This window comes from Tachysurus fulvidraco, unplaced genomic scaffold (assembly GCF_022655615.1).
Source record: "Tachysurus fulvidraco isolate hzauxx_2018 unplaced genomic scaffold, HZAU_PFXX_2.0 HiC_scaffold_77_np12, whole genome shotgun sequence".
Taxonomy (NCBI): Eukaryota; Metazoa; Chordata; class Actinopteri; order Siluriformes; family Bagridae; genus Tachysurus; species Tachysurus fulvidraco.
In genome coordinates this window covers 15,388-30,881 of record NW_025926944.1, presented here as the reverse complement: position 1 = coordinate 30,881, position 15,494 = coordinate 15,388, and the positions used below count along the sequence as shown (strand labels likewise).

General features: G+C 44.4%; 1 pseudogene; it reads left to right on the top strand.

Moving 5' to 3' along the window:
• Positions 1 to 5,905: 5,905 nt before the first annotated feature.
• On the top strand, positions 5,906 to 6,024 carry LOC113641398 (annotated as a pseudogene).
• The last annotated feature ends 9,470 nt before the right edge of the window (positions 6,025 to 15,494 follow it).

The window sequence follows — 15,494 nt, the reverse complement described above, 5'->3', positions numbered from 1 at the left end:
GCAGGATTTCTAGTCATCCAGGTCACTGTTAACTGTTAACTCCTCATCCTCAAGGTGCCATCCATTGCCAATCGGTGAAGGGGCACACATTATACCTCTCAGAGAATGTCTCATTATGGCTGCTTGGTAGTTTGCCCTTTTGCAGTGTTGGTGCAGGGAATCACTTGTCGAGGGCATGGATAGTTCTGGCAAAGCCGATGATGCCATGCAGAATGCTTTGTACCTTGCATCATTCACATTTTCGGCAGATGACTGGCCATAGAGGTGGCACACATATTTGAAAAGTATGTCAAAAGTAGACTGGTCCAGGTTAAAACTTTTACCCAGATTTGTAAATGCATTTAGGTATTCCTCTTTCTCATAAGCAACAGAAAATGCCTTTCTTTTGCCTTTGCCATAAAAGGCACTTGTAGAGTCACAACCTGAAAAGGAATGGATCTCAATAAGTGCCAAACACACACTGGTACCAAGAGCTGATGACACCTTAACCAAATCAATGATCCTTGTTTTGTTGCCAACCCCTGTGAAAAGATCCAACCTACATGGTAAATCTGGCTGCAGACTTAAAGCAATCACTGCCACATCAGTATCAGGGCTCTTGATAACTACAGTTTGATGTTCATTGGCAGCATGTTGTGCACGTAAAAACAACCTGGTGTCACATTCCTCATGATCACATGTGAGATCTTCAACAGCACTGAGAGGCTGGCCTCACAACAAGCCGATGTGAATTATCCCCTTACGGACAGACTAGTTCTATGAGTGCACACATATGAACTACAACGCTGCATAACTGTTAGATCTCTCTATGGACCAAAAACAGAACATGCGTATCTCCTCTCTGGTCTCATACAACAGAAAACCATTTGCCAGTACTGCACTCTTTTCTTTTGTGGATACACGCTGTGGTAATCGTTAACTGTAGGATCACGGACATCCATAACAAACTTGTCACCACAGCCGGACTGGCTAATCAACAGCCCGTGGAACCGCCATAATGCAGACTCTGTAGTTGTCTTGTCTAAGACATACTATGCCCGCACGTTCTCAGGTGTTTGGCACTCTCTGGGAAACAAACGAAAGATTAAGGCTCCCTTGCCTTGTTTGATTTACACGCCGCATCATAATCACTGTTGGTGGTGGCCATAGTCATGGGTGGCCTTCAACACTGCTTATAGTCTGACTCTCTTTTCTGTGTGCTTACACTGTTGTTATATGCTTATGCAATGTGTTACGGTGATTCTGGTGATACAGATTTCACTGTCGCGCTATATGCGGGCAGAGTGAGAATTTTCCCTCATATTGGCTTTCGAGGGTTTTTCGCTCACTCCTGGTTCACTCTATGAGAATGGGCAAGACATATATTTATGGATATGTTGCATATGTCTATATATGAAGTACAGAAGGGAATAATGTTAGTAGTAAAGAATGTTAAAGTAAGTTAGTAGTAAACAGATGTGGGAAGTAACGGAGTAAAAATACTTTGTTACTGTACTTAAGTAAATTTTTCTGGTGTCAGTACTTTACTCCACTATTAATTTTTCGGACAACTTTTTACTTTTACTCATTACATTTTTACACAAATATCTGTACTTTTTACTTCTTACATTTTCAAAACGGACTCGTTACTTTTAGTATTATTTATTCTCATTGAGCGCTGTTTCCACCTATCATCCTATCATTGTGACTGGTGTACTGTATTATTTACTGGCTATCAGACATAGACTAAGAATAGCGGAGCTAACAATGAGCAGCACGCCTACAAAAGGAATGGCTAATGTTCATTCAGAGGGAGTCACCGATGTTAAAATAACTAACAACGAGGACATTCCTGAACACACATGGCCATATATGAGGGAGATGTTTGAAATAATCGGCATCAAAAAGGATTCCTGGCGAATGCGTTGCGAATTGTCAACCAGGGGCGGTTCTAGCCCTTTATTAGGGTGGCTTCAGCCCCCTGTCTGTAATCTCAGCCTCCCTAAAACTATAAGCAGAATTTTTACTTTCATAAACAAACAATAAAAATTACGTTAAAATGCAGGACATGTTGTCAATGGGAAAGAAAATTATTTATCAGTTTGATCCAAGAGCGATTTTTTTTTTACTTTGCTTTTACACGCGTGTTGTAGTCTTTCAAAAGTGCGTCTTCAGCTGTCTGCTTTATTTGAACGGAAAAGCACAGGTACACGCAAAGATGCAAAGACGGCAAACAAAAGCAGTGAAATGTCACTATTCTTATTACCAGAGTTGTCATATAATATATAATATAGAACTCTTCTTGTTTTAAATTCTCACTGAGGGCTAAGCCCCCTAAAGATGAAATCCCAGAACTGCCCCTGGTGTCAACCCAAAAAACACGAAGTGCTTAATTTAATTAACATTAATTTTGTCATTTGTAAAACATCAAAATAATTTTGAGTTGTTTTGAAGCACAGAGCTGGAATCTCCCTACAGTTTGGGATATGGCCTTGGTGATGCACTTGGTATTATATTTCCAAAAGTATTGGGTCACCTGACCTTTCCTGCTATATGTGGTTGTTTTCTGATCTCATCCCTACTGAACACTTTTGGGATGAATGTGAACGCTGACTCCACCCTACCTCACCTACATCAGTGCCTGACTTACACAAATATCCATCAGCAAACTCCAAAATTATATATTCATATACATACATACATACACACACACACACACACACACACACACACACACACACACACACAAGTATATACATATATATAAAGTAAAAAGTAAAATACTGTTACATTAATTAGTAAAGTATAAGTAAAATAAATAAGTAAAATAGTAAAATAGTAAAATAAGCTTAATCTAGAGGCCTTTGCCTTTCATATAAGCCACTTCTGATTCCAAATGATCAACTAGAAGTCAAGTTATCTGTTGTTCCTACAACTTAGATAGGCAACAAGACTTTTGTCAGGGAGTGTATGGATAAATTTAAAGTAATTAAATATTTCAATATGTTTATGCATTACAGGATTCCTAAAGCAAATATTTTATAGATATAATTTACATATTTACCCCTTATAGATTCAGTGTGGAACCTGCACAAAATGGTTCCATATAAAATGACTTGGGATGACAGAAGCACAAATACCGAGCGGATATATCCCTTGGTATTGTGCATTGTACATTAAAGCAAGTACAGAGACCATAGCGTTTAACAATCTGTAATAGCTCTTATATAAGCAGCAGGATTACATATGTTTGACAAAAGCATATTTACACATTGAAGTTTACATCACAGTGAAATGTATATTGTTGTATATTGTTTATAATGCAAACAATAGGAGTTATTGACTCAGGAAAATTAAATCTGTGAATATGTGGCCAACTTTACGTCTGCTTCAGCATGACACCAGCTTCTGTTGCTGAAGTAAACTCTCCTCCCTGTAAACGCTCGGTGAAGTTGGTACATGACAGCTGGTGGTGGCAGAATTCAAATAAAAATTAACCAATTACATGGAAGTTTTGCGATGCAGTTAAAGGGGAAAAAAAGACAAGGGTAAATTATGGACGTTTTAGCAGCAAAATAAGTGGGTATACCAAGGGTATACGCTAATATTAAGCCATAGAAGTCGTTATATGTGCGTATGGCCCTGACTACACCACTGCATAAGACATATGGGAGTAGGCCCCAGATGTTGTAATAGTTTTAAGGTAATATATGATTAATATATGAATAACCACACTGGTCAGGAGAACAGAGGTGTTCCAGGAATTTGGTGAGTTCACTTGCCATATGACACAGCTAGTTACACAGTTAGTCATGAGTTCAGCTGGAATAGGCTTCATGTAGGGAGAAGGGTGAGACAGCTGAATCATTTGACCAGCTGGACGAAGTTGCTGAGTCTGAGGTTGAGGATCTAAGGGGAAAAGGGAGACTAAGATCATAATAAGTTCTGTAAGCTTAAGGAGTTAACGTAGAACTCCACTTATATGCAAAGCAACATTATAGCAGCAAGAGCTTAGCAATAATAACAATACAAAATAACCAATATAAGTAAGAACTTTTAACATAATGCAAACTCATAAAGTTAACATATAATCAGTAGAAATCATACACAGTATACAATAGCAAGAAAAGAAATGAGGAGACTTACACATTGTAGCTGTACAGAGGATTAATCCACCAGACGTCTGTCATGAAAGATTGAGTGACAAATGTGACAAGAACAAGGAAGTAAAGCTCTCTTGAGCACAATTTTTTTCAATAACAATGACGAAAAAGGTCGGAGATAATAGGAAGGAAAATGGTCAATGCTGTAGGTAAAACGCGGAATGGAGTTTAATTTATTAGGGCATTCCTGAAGCAGAATGGATTCAACTGGCGGCGCTCTGAAAAGTAATAAATCAAAGACATATTAGCTGAATAGAGAGGGAAAAAGTGGGTTGGTCCAATATTATTGGTCTTTAAAAGTGGGTGGGTCCAGTCCCACCCACATATAATGGTTCCACACCCATGTAGACAATAATTCTGCTAAAACCAATGAACTTCTGTCAATACTGGAAAACTTTAACTTATGCAACATGTAAACTTACCCACCCACTCTCATGATCACACACTTGACCTGATCTGTTCACCTGGACTAAACTGGGTACCTGGTTAGTAGTACTGGAAAGATACAGCACACTTACCTGCTGATTCAATACTATAACTAATTGAAAACCTGCATTTTCCACAACGCTATACGGACAAAATGATTTTGCAGTAAAAATGTGCATTGCACTCTGTGACAGAGTCAGCTGGGTTTCTGCAGATTGTTTAGTGTTTAGCTCGACATTCAACTCTGGATGGTGACGAGCAGGTTTGACACTCAAGTTAGTCGTATTGTCACAATATGGAATCAGTATATGACAGTGTTTACATAAAGTTTTGGTCATGTCTAGCACAGTTTTTCCAGCAGTGTGTAGAATCCAAAGAGTTTCCAAACTTTAGATTTAAACCGTGACGGTGCAGCATGAATCTTCAGAGAGGTTTGACCCTCTGCCTCCACCATGGTTTTACTTCTCGCCCCAGCTTGAAACTGACATGATGTCATATACTATAGATAATAACAAATACATTGCGCCCTTTGCTGGGATTAAATTTGTAACTTCCCTCCACCACCTCTGAGAAAAAGTAAGATATAAATCGATTCTGGTGTAAATCGGTTTTAAAAAGAATTGCAATAGTTAGGTGAATTGATTTTTTTCCCCTCAGCCCTACTGGTCAGCTTCTTTCTCCACTATCATCACTAATGTCAGCTGTGACGCCAAAACACTTTTTACCACAGAGCACAAACTCCACAAAACAAGGTTTATTTATTTACTGTAATATACTTCATTGTGATTGATATTATCTCATCCATGGTGGATTCTTGTCACATGTCCAGTATTCCTGGGATAGACTCCAGATCCACAGCAACCCTGTATTTGAACATGAAATGAGGTACACAGATGTACAGAGTTAAGAGCCAGTCTAGGGTTAGATTTCACAGAGTAATCAGTTCAGCATTCAAGGACTTGGTATATTTAATAGGACCAGGAATGACAGACACACAGAAAGGTTCCAACAAACGAGTGTTGGTATATTGTTAAACACTGCTATGAGGATTGAGCCGAGCCTTTAATCTTTATTGTACTGGTTATCAGGAATATGGAATAGTATCATCAGCCCACACCACAGAAAACACTTCACGCAGAAGAATAGTAAATATTTATAAGACTTTTAACACTGCAAACATTGCTGGACATTTTAACAGGTTATTTTGGGTCTATTTGTTTGGGATCTCAATCTTGACAACACACTAATTTTATACAAAAGTCCTATGAAATCAATTACAGACTGTGATTATTTAATAGAAAAGTATATGTCTAACAGATTAAGCTGATTAACTGTTTTGTTGCAGCCAAACCAACCTGTGAACGCTTGATCTCGTCTGATCTCTGAAGCTAAGCAGAGTCGGGCCTGGTTAGTACTTGGATGTGCGACTGCCTGGGAATACCAGGTGCTGTAAACTTTTGACAAAGGCATTCATTTACTTTACTGTTTGAATTCTGTAACAACATCATTTTATTATTCAGTGGCAGCAGTCAGGAGAGTGTGTTGCAAAAAAATCTTAGTAGAAATAATTAAAATATTATTCCTTACAATACTATAACCAAAGTAAAGTATTAGGCCTTGCAAAATATTACAATTGCTGTCATAAGACATATGTAGGTGATGTTGTAGGCCAAAGATGTTTATTGCAACCAGATTCGGGGCTGTCAGGCCTAGTCAGTCTGAGCACATTTGTAATAACAAAATAACAACTTGTTATGTAGAAGGGAAAAGACCATGGTTCCCAGACCTTAGCTCATAAATTGTTATGGGAAATGAAGAACACCATGGTTCTCAAACCTTGGTCCATAGCAATAACATGTTATGTAGAATGAAAAAAAAAACAGTGGTCCACAGACTAAGGCCCTGAAAAATAAGGGGAGGAAAATCCATAAATGGGCATGTGGTGCTCATAAACTTGTTGTGCAGACTGACGAAGGCGAAATTGGGTCAGTGTATTTAGAAAACATAGGAGATGATTCCGGTAAATAGGGTGATATGGCACCTGGGCTCCTAGGAGTGCCAGGGTATATATTGAGAAGATATCTGAGGTTTTTTTTTTGGTTCTTCGGGGGCGAAGGTGTGTGTGCGTAGGGGCGCGTGCGCGCGCGTGCGGGCGCATGCCCGTGTCCATGGGTCAAGGTGGATGTTTTTATTTTTGCAAGGATGTCGCGAGAGTTCTTGTTTTTCTTGATTGATTTTGCATGACATGCTCTTTTTGGGGGTTTTCATTTGTTACTTTGAATTTGGCAATTTGTTACTTTTAATTTGCCAATTTGTTACTTTGAATTTGCCAATTTGTTACTTTGAATTTGGCAAATTATAATTTGTTGGCTGATTGACCACAATAAAGAAGTTTGCTCATTCTCATCCAGGTCTGAGGAGTTTTCTCAGTATTTTTGTAGTAATTATAGAGTTAACAGTGAAATCTAACTAAAGGCCTAAGAGAAGAGATCACCCTCTATTTGTGTCGGCTTGGAGACCGGCTCTGAGTTCCGACAAGTGAAGCTCTCCTCCATTTCACTTTGTTTTTTATTAGTTTTGTTTTTTCTTTTTCTTTTTTTTTTGAAAACTACTTGACAGCAGCTTAGAGCAGTCTAGAGGCTGGTGTAGAGGACATTTTAAATATCATGAGTGTTTTTATATAATTATTATGTGCTTTTACAGTAAATTCTGTGACAAAGACTAGGGAGAAAGAACAAGAAGCCTTTATTCTAACTGTTACATTTGTACATGCTAGAAAGATGGGAATTTTAGGGGAGTTTGTGTGCAGGTGCTCGATAAGAACTGAAACTGGGATGTGGCCTTGCTGAGGTGATAACTCAAAGGGAGACATCTTCAGTAACCAGGTACAGTATGATGCATGAACACACACACACACACACACACACACACACACACACACACACACACACACACACACACACACACACACACACACACACCTGGGGTACAAAAAAAGAGTGCTGACACACTACAATTTGCCTATACACAGTGAAGTTTTAGCTCTCCTTTTTGTCAGTTCAGTAAATGTACATGACCCAACAGATAAAAAAGAAAAGAAAGAATTATTTAATCATTTAAAAAGAATTTTAAGCATAAAGAAATAATAATGATGGGAGTTGCAGTGACTGTTTTTAGTAAACTTGATATGGCAGATGGGATGGTTATTAAATCAGATACAGAGAGAAAAGAACTAAAGGATCTAATGAGTGAAAACAACCTGATAGACGTGTAGAGAGAGAGAAATGTAGGAAGGAAAGAAGAGATCCTGTATAGTGAAAAACTTGCAGGACAACGATTGTCTTTATTTTATGTACAAGAAATGTAGAAAACTTTACAGACAAAATCAGATATAAGGAAACAAATTTGAGTCACCGATTCAAACATGAGGAAATTAAGAGAAAATAGATCAACTACACAAAAAAGAAGATTCCTTTCATGTTTAAAGGAATTTTAATAAAGATTTTAAGTGTTTGGTGAAAAGGGTTTGAAAAGAAGAGACTTTTAAAGGAAAATAAATAAATCAAGATCACAAACTGTGAGTCAATCATCTGTGGAGAAACAAATTTGAGATCCAATTAAAGAGGTAAAAATAATGTATAAACATCTGTAACACATGGATGTGTATTTGTGTAATCAGTGTGATGATGTGATGATATCTCTGTGTTGTGTGTAGATGCTGAAGGATTTGACTTTGGATTGTAAAAGATGTTAAAGTGTGAAGTTGTAGCTGAGAGGATAAAAGGATGTGATCAGTCACAGTTGTTGTTATGGATCTTCTACATCTGAATATGAATGATTCAGCTCCCAAACTTCTGGAAATGTGGGACGTGTTCTAACGCTTCACCACCATAACTGCTTTATCCTGGAAAAAAGGTCTGAGGAGAGACTCCTGTCATACACCAGACCTGGTGAGTGTCTTATACTTAATGCTGAAAAACACAACAGGACAGAATTACAGACACATTTAAACACATTGCTTATGAACAACAGAAGCATAAATACACACATTAGATGTGACATTTTACAGCACACAGTGAATATTACACAATATCATACAGTAAAGAGACAGTAAGTCAGTAACTCACTGTAGTGTCTCCAGTTTACAGTGTGGATCCTTCAGTAGATCAGAGAGCAGCTTCACTCCTGATTCTCCTGGATTATTATAGTTCAGATCCAGTTCTCTCAGGTGTGATGAGGGGTTTGACATCAGAGCTGAAGCCAGAGCAGCACAACCTTCATCTGTAATACTGCAGTCATACATCCTACAAGAAAGAAAACCTTCTCACACTTAACACACTCAGGTTTAGTATTGAAAACATGAACTACACAAAATCTTTATATACAGTACATTTACTCTCCATCTCACACACACAACAATGACAATATATCAGATCACTACAATTACAGTTACCACAGAGGAGAACTGGATGTTGTAGTGTTTATTAAAACTCTGTGTGTGTGTGTGTGTGTGTGTGTGTGTGTGTGTGTGTGTGTGTGTGTGTGTGTGTGTGTGTGTGTGTACCTCAGTATCTCCAGTGTACAGTGTGGATTCTTCAGTCCATCAGAGAGCAGCTTCACTACTGAATCCTGCAGTTTATTGTTACTCAGGTTCAGTTCTCTCAGACTGGAGGAGTTTGAGCTGAGAACTGAGGACAGAACTCTACAGCTTTCCTCTGTCAGATAACACTGATACAGACTGGAAGAGAAATGATGAAGTGTTTGATTTATTTGTCTGATAGTGAATTGAGGTGTTTCCATCAGTGAGAAATAAAGTGTGGACCTGAACACAAGGTTCTAATATCAGGATAAAAATATAAAATAAACATCTGTGTATAAACGTGGACTGCTCTTGGACAGATCCATGTGTCTCAGCTCATATGAGACGATGTATTTAACTTTCTTTAAGAAGATAATAACAGAGACGTCACTCTGAACAAACACGTCTCTTTATTTCTAGCAGAGAGATGTTCATACAGTGTGTTCAGCAGCTCTGGGGAAAGTTCTGCTGGAGAACATTTACACATTTACACACTGTCCTTTACTGCTTCATTACAGTGTGTTCAGTGTGTAGATCTGTGTACATTGTACACACTTTTACTTTGTGTTACAAACATTTTCAGGAATAGTTTTGCTCCCATTGAACAACAGAAACAGGTCTATAAAATAGTAACAGCTCCATGAGGACAGATAACACTATAAATAGGAGTAGTAGTGTGTGTGTGTGTGTGTGTGTGTGTGTGTGTGTGTGTGTGTGTGTGTGTGTGTGTGTGTGTGTGAGTGAGAGATTGTGTGTGAGTGAGAGATTGTGTGTGTGTGTGTGTGTGTGTGTGTGTGTGTGTGTGTGTGTGTGTGTGTGTGTGTGTGTGTGTGTGTGTGTGTGTGCGCGCGTGTGAGTATTTACACAGGGAATTCTCTACACCTGAGCTGACAGAAGATTTGGAGCTCACTGTTAGTTATTTAGAGACCAGTGTGATGTTTCTGGAGGATAAAAGCTGGTTTATTAATTACTTCTGTTTGTCACAACATCTTTATTTAAATGCTGTACAACACTTTAGTATGACTAGAGTATTAATATGTTATTAAATGTGTGTAACGTACACTGATCTACACACTGTGGCAATAAATTTACTTCAGTCAGGACCACTTTGTCAAATGAGGATTTACTAGATGATATGCATACATTTAGACGGTATGGTTCTGTTCTGGGCAAAAATCCACATGCCCGTTCGCACGCATGCACAGAGTGGGGAGAGCAGCAACTAGAAAATAGAATACACTCCCCGTATAACAGCAGAACCATTAATCATGCATAGTATTAGATATGCTCACTTACATGTTTTGGAAAATAAATAAATAAATAAATAAATAAATAAAGATGGAGAGAAAAAAATCATAAAGATTTATAACTTAAACTGGTACACCAACATCTCTAGTTTACGACCGTAACCCTAGTTCCCTGAGGAACGAGACGCTGCCTTGAAACGCTATGGGAATTCCCCTGCGTGACCGCGCTCTGAATCACGTGTGTAATCTGACCAATAGGCGTAGGGACGTGACGTCATCGGTGGGTGACGTTGCGTAAACAGGAAGCTACAAATGGCTGCAAGATGGACAAGACGCTAGCTCATGCGAGAGAAAGTAAGCGCTGCAGGGATGAAGGGATTGTGGCACGGAGACGCAGCATCTCGTTCCTCAGGGAACTAGGGTTACGGTCTCTAACCTAGAAACGTTCCCTTTCGGAACTCGAGCTGCGTCGAAACGCTATGGGAACGAGTGTCCAATCACGCCACACTGACCAGACCCTGCGTAGAGAGTGAGGGCCTTGGCACCTGCATGTAGGACAGAGGAGCCCGGGGTGGCTCTGAGGTCAAGGTCATAAAACCCGATGAAGGTCAGCGGGGTGGACCAACCCGCAGCGCCACAGATGTCTTGGAGTGCCACTCCAGAGGACTAGGCCGTAGAGGCCGCCACACTCCGGGTGGAGTGAGCTCGGACACCAAACGGTGCGGGGAAGCCAGCGGGCTTGTGAGCCGACAATCGCATCCACTACCCATCTGCTCAACGTCTGCATAGCGGCCGGGAAACCTTTCCTGTTAGGGCCGTAGCAGACGAGCAGCTGCACCGATTCTCTCCACGGACTCGTCCTGCGGAGGTAAGTGACCAGTGCTCACACTAGACACAGTCGGTTCTGTCGCTTCTGTTCAGGGGCTGTAAATGGAGGAAGCTCTGGGGCGGAGAAGGGTCACTACTACCTCGGTAGAGAGACCAGCCGCTATGAACTGTGCCCCCTCAGGGCCACAGCCTCCACAGCTCTGGGCGGGGGTGCACCAGGGTTCCGCCCGCCTGTGAGAGGAATTTCCCACGGAGGGCCCTCGAGTAGGGACACCAGATCCGCAAACCATGGCTTGCCCGGCCATCGAGGTGCTACCAGGAGGAGTCGGACTCCATCCCGGCAAATTCTCTCCAGAACTCCAGGGAGCAGTGCAATTCGGAGGAAAGGCGTACAGGCGTAGCCTCGGCCACGACTGTACCATGGCATCCAGACCTAATGGGGCTGGGTGAGAGAGAGAACCAGAGGGGACAGTGCGAGGTCTCCCGGGACACAAACAGATCCACCTGGGCTCTGTAGAACCTCCGCCATATGAACTCCACCAACTCAGGGTGGAGACGCCATTCCCCAGGCCTCGGACCCTGCCTCGACAGGGCATCTGCTCTGACATTCAACCGTCCCGGGATATAAATGGCCCTCAAAGAGAGGAGTCTGTCCCTAGACCACAAGAGGACCGCTCGTGCTAGCTTGTACAAAGGGCGAGATCGGTGGCCCCCTTGGTTGTTGATGTAGGAGACCACCGCAGTATTGTCCATGTGGACCAATTTATGGCGGTCTCGCAGGTCCGGGAGGAAGTGTTTTAACTCCAAAAACACCGCCATCATCTCCAGGCAATTTATGTGCCACAAGAGACATGGGCCGCTCCACAGACCTTGGGCAGAGTGGCCACTCATGACCGCACCCCACCCCGTGAGGGAGGCATCCGTCATTTGTGTCACGTGGCGACATGGAGCCCCCAACACGGGGCCTTGGGACAGAAACGTTTGGTCTTTCCAAACATCCAAGGCTCGAAGGGCACGCCTCGAGACCTTGATGGAATGATATGGGTTTCCCCTGAGAGAAAACCCCCTGCCCAGGAGCCACCACTGGAGGGGCCTCATGTGCAGGAGGCCGAGCGGGATTACGCTGGATGACACAGCCATGAGCCCTAGCAGCCTCTGGAACTGCTTCACAATGAGTGGCTGGCCTTCCCGCACTCTCCTGACTGAGGTGAGGATGACTTCGACCCGAGCAGGTGACAACCGTGCCTGCATCCTGGCCGAGTCCCATATCACGCCCAAAAAGGTGGTTATCTGTGCTGGAGAGAGCATGCTTTTGCTGGCGTGTAGCCGAAACCCAAGCACCTTCATGCAGGCGAGGACGACATCGCGATGACGCAATGCCCGGCGCTCCGACTGAGCCAGAATCAATCAGTCGTCGAGGTAATTTAAAATGCGGATGCCTTGGTTCCGCAGCGGGGTCAGTGCTGCCTCGATGCATTTCGTGAAGGTGCAGGGCGAGAGTGCTAGGCCGAACGGGAGGACCCGATATTGGTAAGCTTCGCCCCCGAAAGCAAACCTCAGGAACCTCCTGTGTGCAGGAAGGATGGAAACGTGAAAGTACGCATCTTCCAGATCTATTGTGACGAACCAGTCCCCTGACCTGATCTGAGTCACGACCTCCCTGAGGGTGAGCATCCTGAACCTGAGCCTCCTGAGAGAGCGGTTCAAGGAGCGTAGATCTAGAATGGGATGCAACCCACCATCCTTCTTCGGAACGATGAAGTACGGGCTGTAAAACCGAGGGGGGGACCACCTCAATGGCTTCTTTCCTCAGGAGTATGTGCACTTCTTGTTCCTGGACCAGAGCCTGCTCTAGTCCCACCAGGGTGGGATACATCCCGTTGAAACGGGGAGGAGAGGACGCGAACTGAACCGTGTAGCCGTCCTCTATGGTCCGCAGGACCCACCGGAAGACTTCTGGCAGTTCCTCCCAAGCTGTCAGAAAGTTCCTCAGGGGAACCAGCCCCTCACTGCTGGCCTCTGACCCACTCAGAGCAGCTGGTGCCAAGCCCTGCAGCTGCTGGTGCCTCACGAGAGGCGGTGGACCCTCCCCCTCCACAACGAACCTTTGGGTGGAAGGTGGGGAGTGAACCGCTGGAGGGAAGCCGCGCCGTGAAGCACATCTTGTGGCAGGGCTGACAGACCGGCCTCCATGACCCGCACGGCCGGAGCCACGTACTGCGGCCATTGACACCTCCTGAGAGGTGGCGGGTCTCCCCCATCCGTACCGAGACTTTGGGCGGAAGTGGAGAGAGGTGCCCGCCGGAGGGGGGCCGTGCTCTGGAGCACATCCTGTGGCAGAGCCAACGGCCTAGCACCCCGGTGGTGCAGCGGAGGGATGGGCACCATCACGTGAGGTGTGCCCCATCCTCCCAACAATAGACCATCAGGATCTATGCACCACTGCCCGTTTGTCGGAGGCGAGAGTGACCCTCAGGTCACCCTGCTCTTTCCTGGGCCTAGAGCGTCGCCACCCGATCTCCGTCCAAGGCCCAGGAAAGAGCAGGGTGACCTGAGGGCCTCTGTCTCTGGGATTCGTGGTGCCCGGAAGGAACAGCCCCACGAGATCGCCGAGGGAGGTATTGCTGAAACGCAGCCGACTGCTTTATAGACTCCTGGAACTTGTGTACGACTGCTGTTACAGCATTGCCAAACAATCCAGGAGGAGCCATCGGTGCGTCCAGTAGCACAGCTCGATCCTTGTCCGGGAGGTCGGACAAGGTGAGCCACAGATGCCTTTCTGTGGCCACCAGGGCAGCCATGGTGTGCTTTGTGGCACAAAGAGTCAAGACGGCAGTGCGATGCAACTCCTCAATATCAGCGGTCCCGGAGCTAAGTCCCTCATCCAAATCACGTAGCAGGTCAGCCTGGTATGCCCATGGTGTGGAGGCAGCCCACGGCCTGACCTGCTGCCACGTAAGCCTTCCCTACTAAGGCTGATGTAGCGTGTAGCGGCTTAGTAAGGAACACCGGAGCCTTTAGCGATGATGCTACGCTAGGGGAGAGATAGCTAGCCAGCGTCTCTTCCACATGCGGCATTGCCCAATAGTTGCACGCATTAGCCCCAACCACATTCGCGTAAAGCGAGGAGTGACTAGGAGAAGTGCGCGTAGAGTACGGGTTTCCCAGGATCTGGACACCTCGGCATGCAGATCGGGAAAAAATGGCAAGCTCCGGTGCTGAGGAAGTGACACAGGGCGTAGGAAACGCTCATCCAGCTTACCGGGTGTGCGCTGCTTCTGCTGCTCCACTGGCCAATTTAAATCCAGCTTAGCTATGGCTCATGTCACGACCTCGAGGAGCTCCTCATACAGCACAGGCTGTGAGGAGCCCACGGCCTCGCTAGCATCCATCAGCTCTCCTTCCTCGGAGAGAGAGACATGTAATGCCGCGCTGCTCACGCCGGGAGAAGGAGCAGCCATCGGGCCTGCCTCTCCACAAGAGCCGGAGCTCGATTCAGCAGACGAAGCTGGAGAGGACTCATCCTCCTCCAATCCCGCTGCTAAATCGACCTGCGAGCCCCACAAGCACCGGCGCCGCTTTGCCTCAGCAGGAGCGGGACCGGAGCCGCGAGGGAGAGCGCTCTTCTTGAAGAGCGCTCTCCGGGAGCGAAACATGCGCATAGCCATGCGGCTGCAATGTGAGCAATCTACTCCCTCGAGAGCCGATTGTGCATGCTCCACTCCCAAGCAAACAACTCATCGATCATGCGAATCCTTCCCGGTAATAAAACGGAGACACGGAAAAACACACTTTCGGAATTTTTGTCTGCCAGCCATCACTCGATCAGAAAAACACAGTATCAGAAAAACAGCGCTTACCTGAACGAGCAGAAGCTAGCGTCTTTTCCATCTCGCAGCCATTTGTAGCTTCCTGTTTATGCAACGTCACGTCCCTATGCCTATTGGTCAGATTACACACGTGGTTCAGAAAGCGGTCACGCAGGGGCGTTCCCATAGCATTTCGACGCAGCTCAAGTTCCGAAAGGGAACAACAGGTTCGGTGGAGTTGGGGTTGGAGGAGGGAGTTTAAATCGCAGCAGCAGCGATGCGCTAAAAAGCGGCTCAGTGAATGGGAATTTAAAGGGTCTTATAATATGGATGTCGTACCTGGATTGGTGCGCGTCATGAACAGCTGATTAACCCCTGATGCACGCTTGACGACGTGGCCTGCGGCCTGCCTGAACTAACGTGATGATTGATTTTGTTCTGATGTGAGAAGTGATGTAGATCT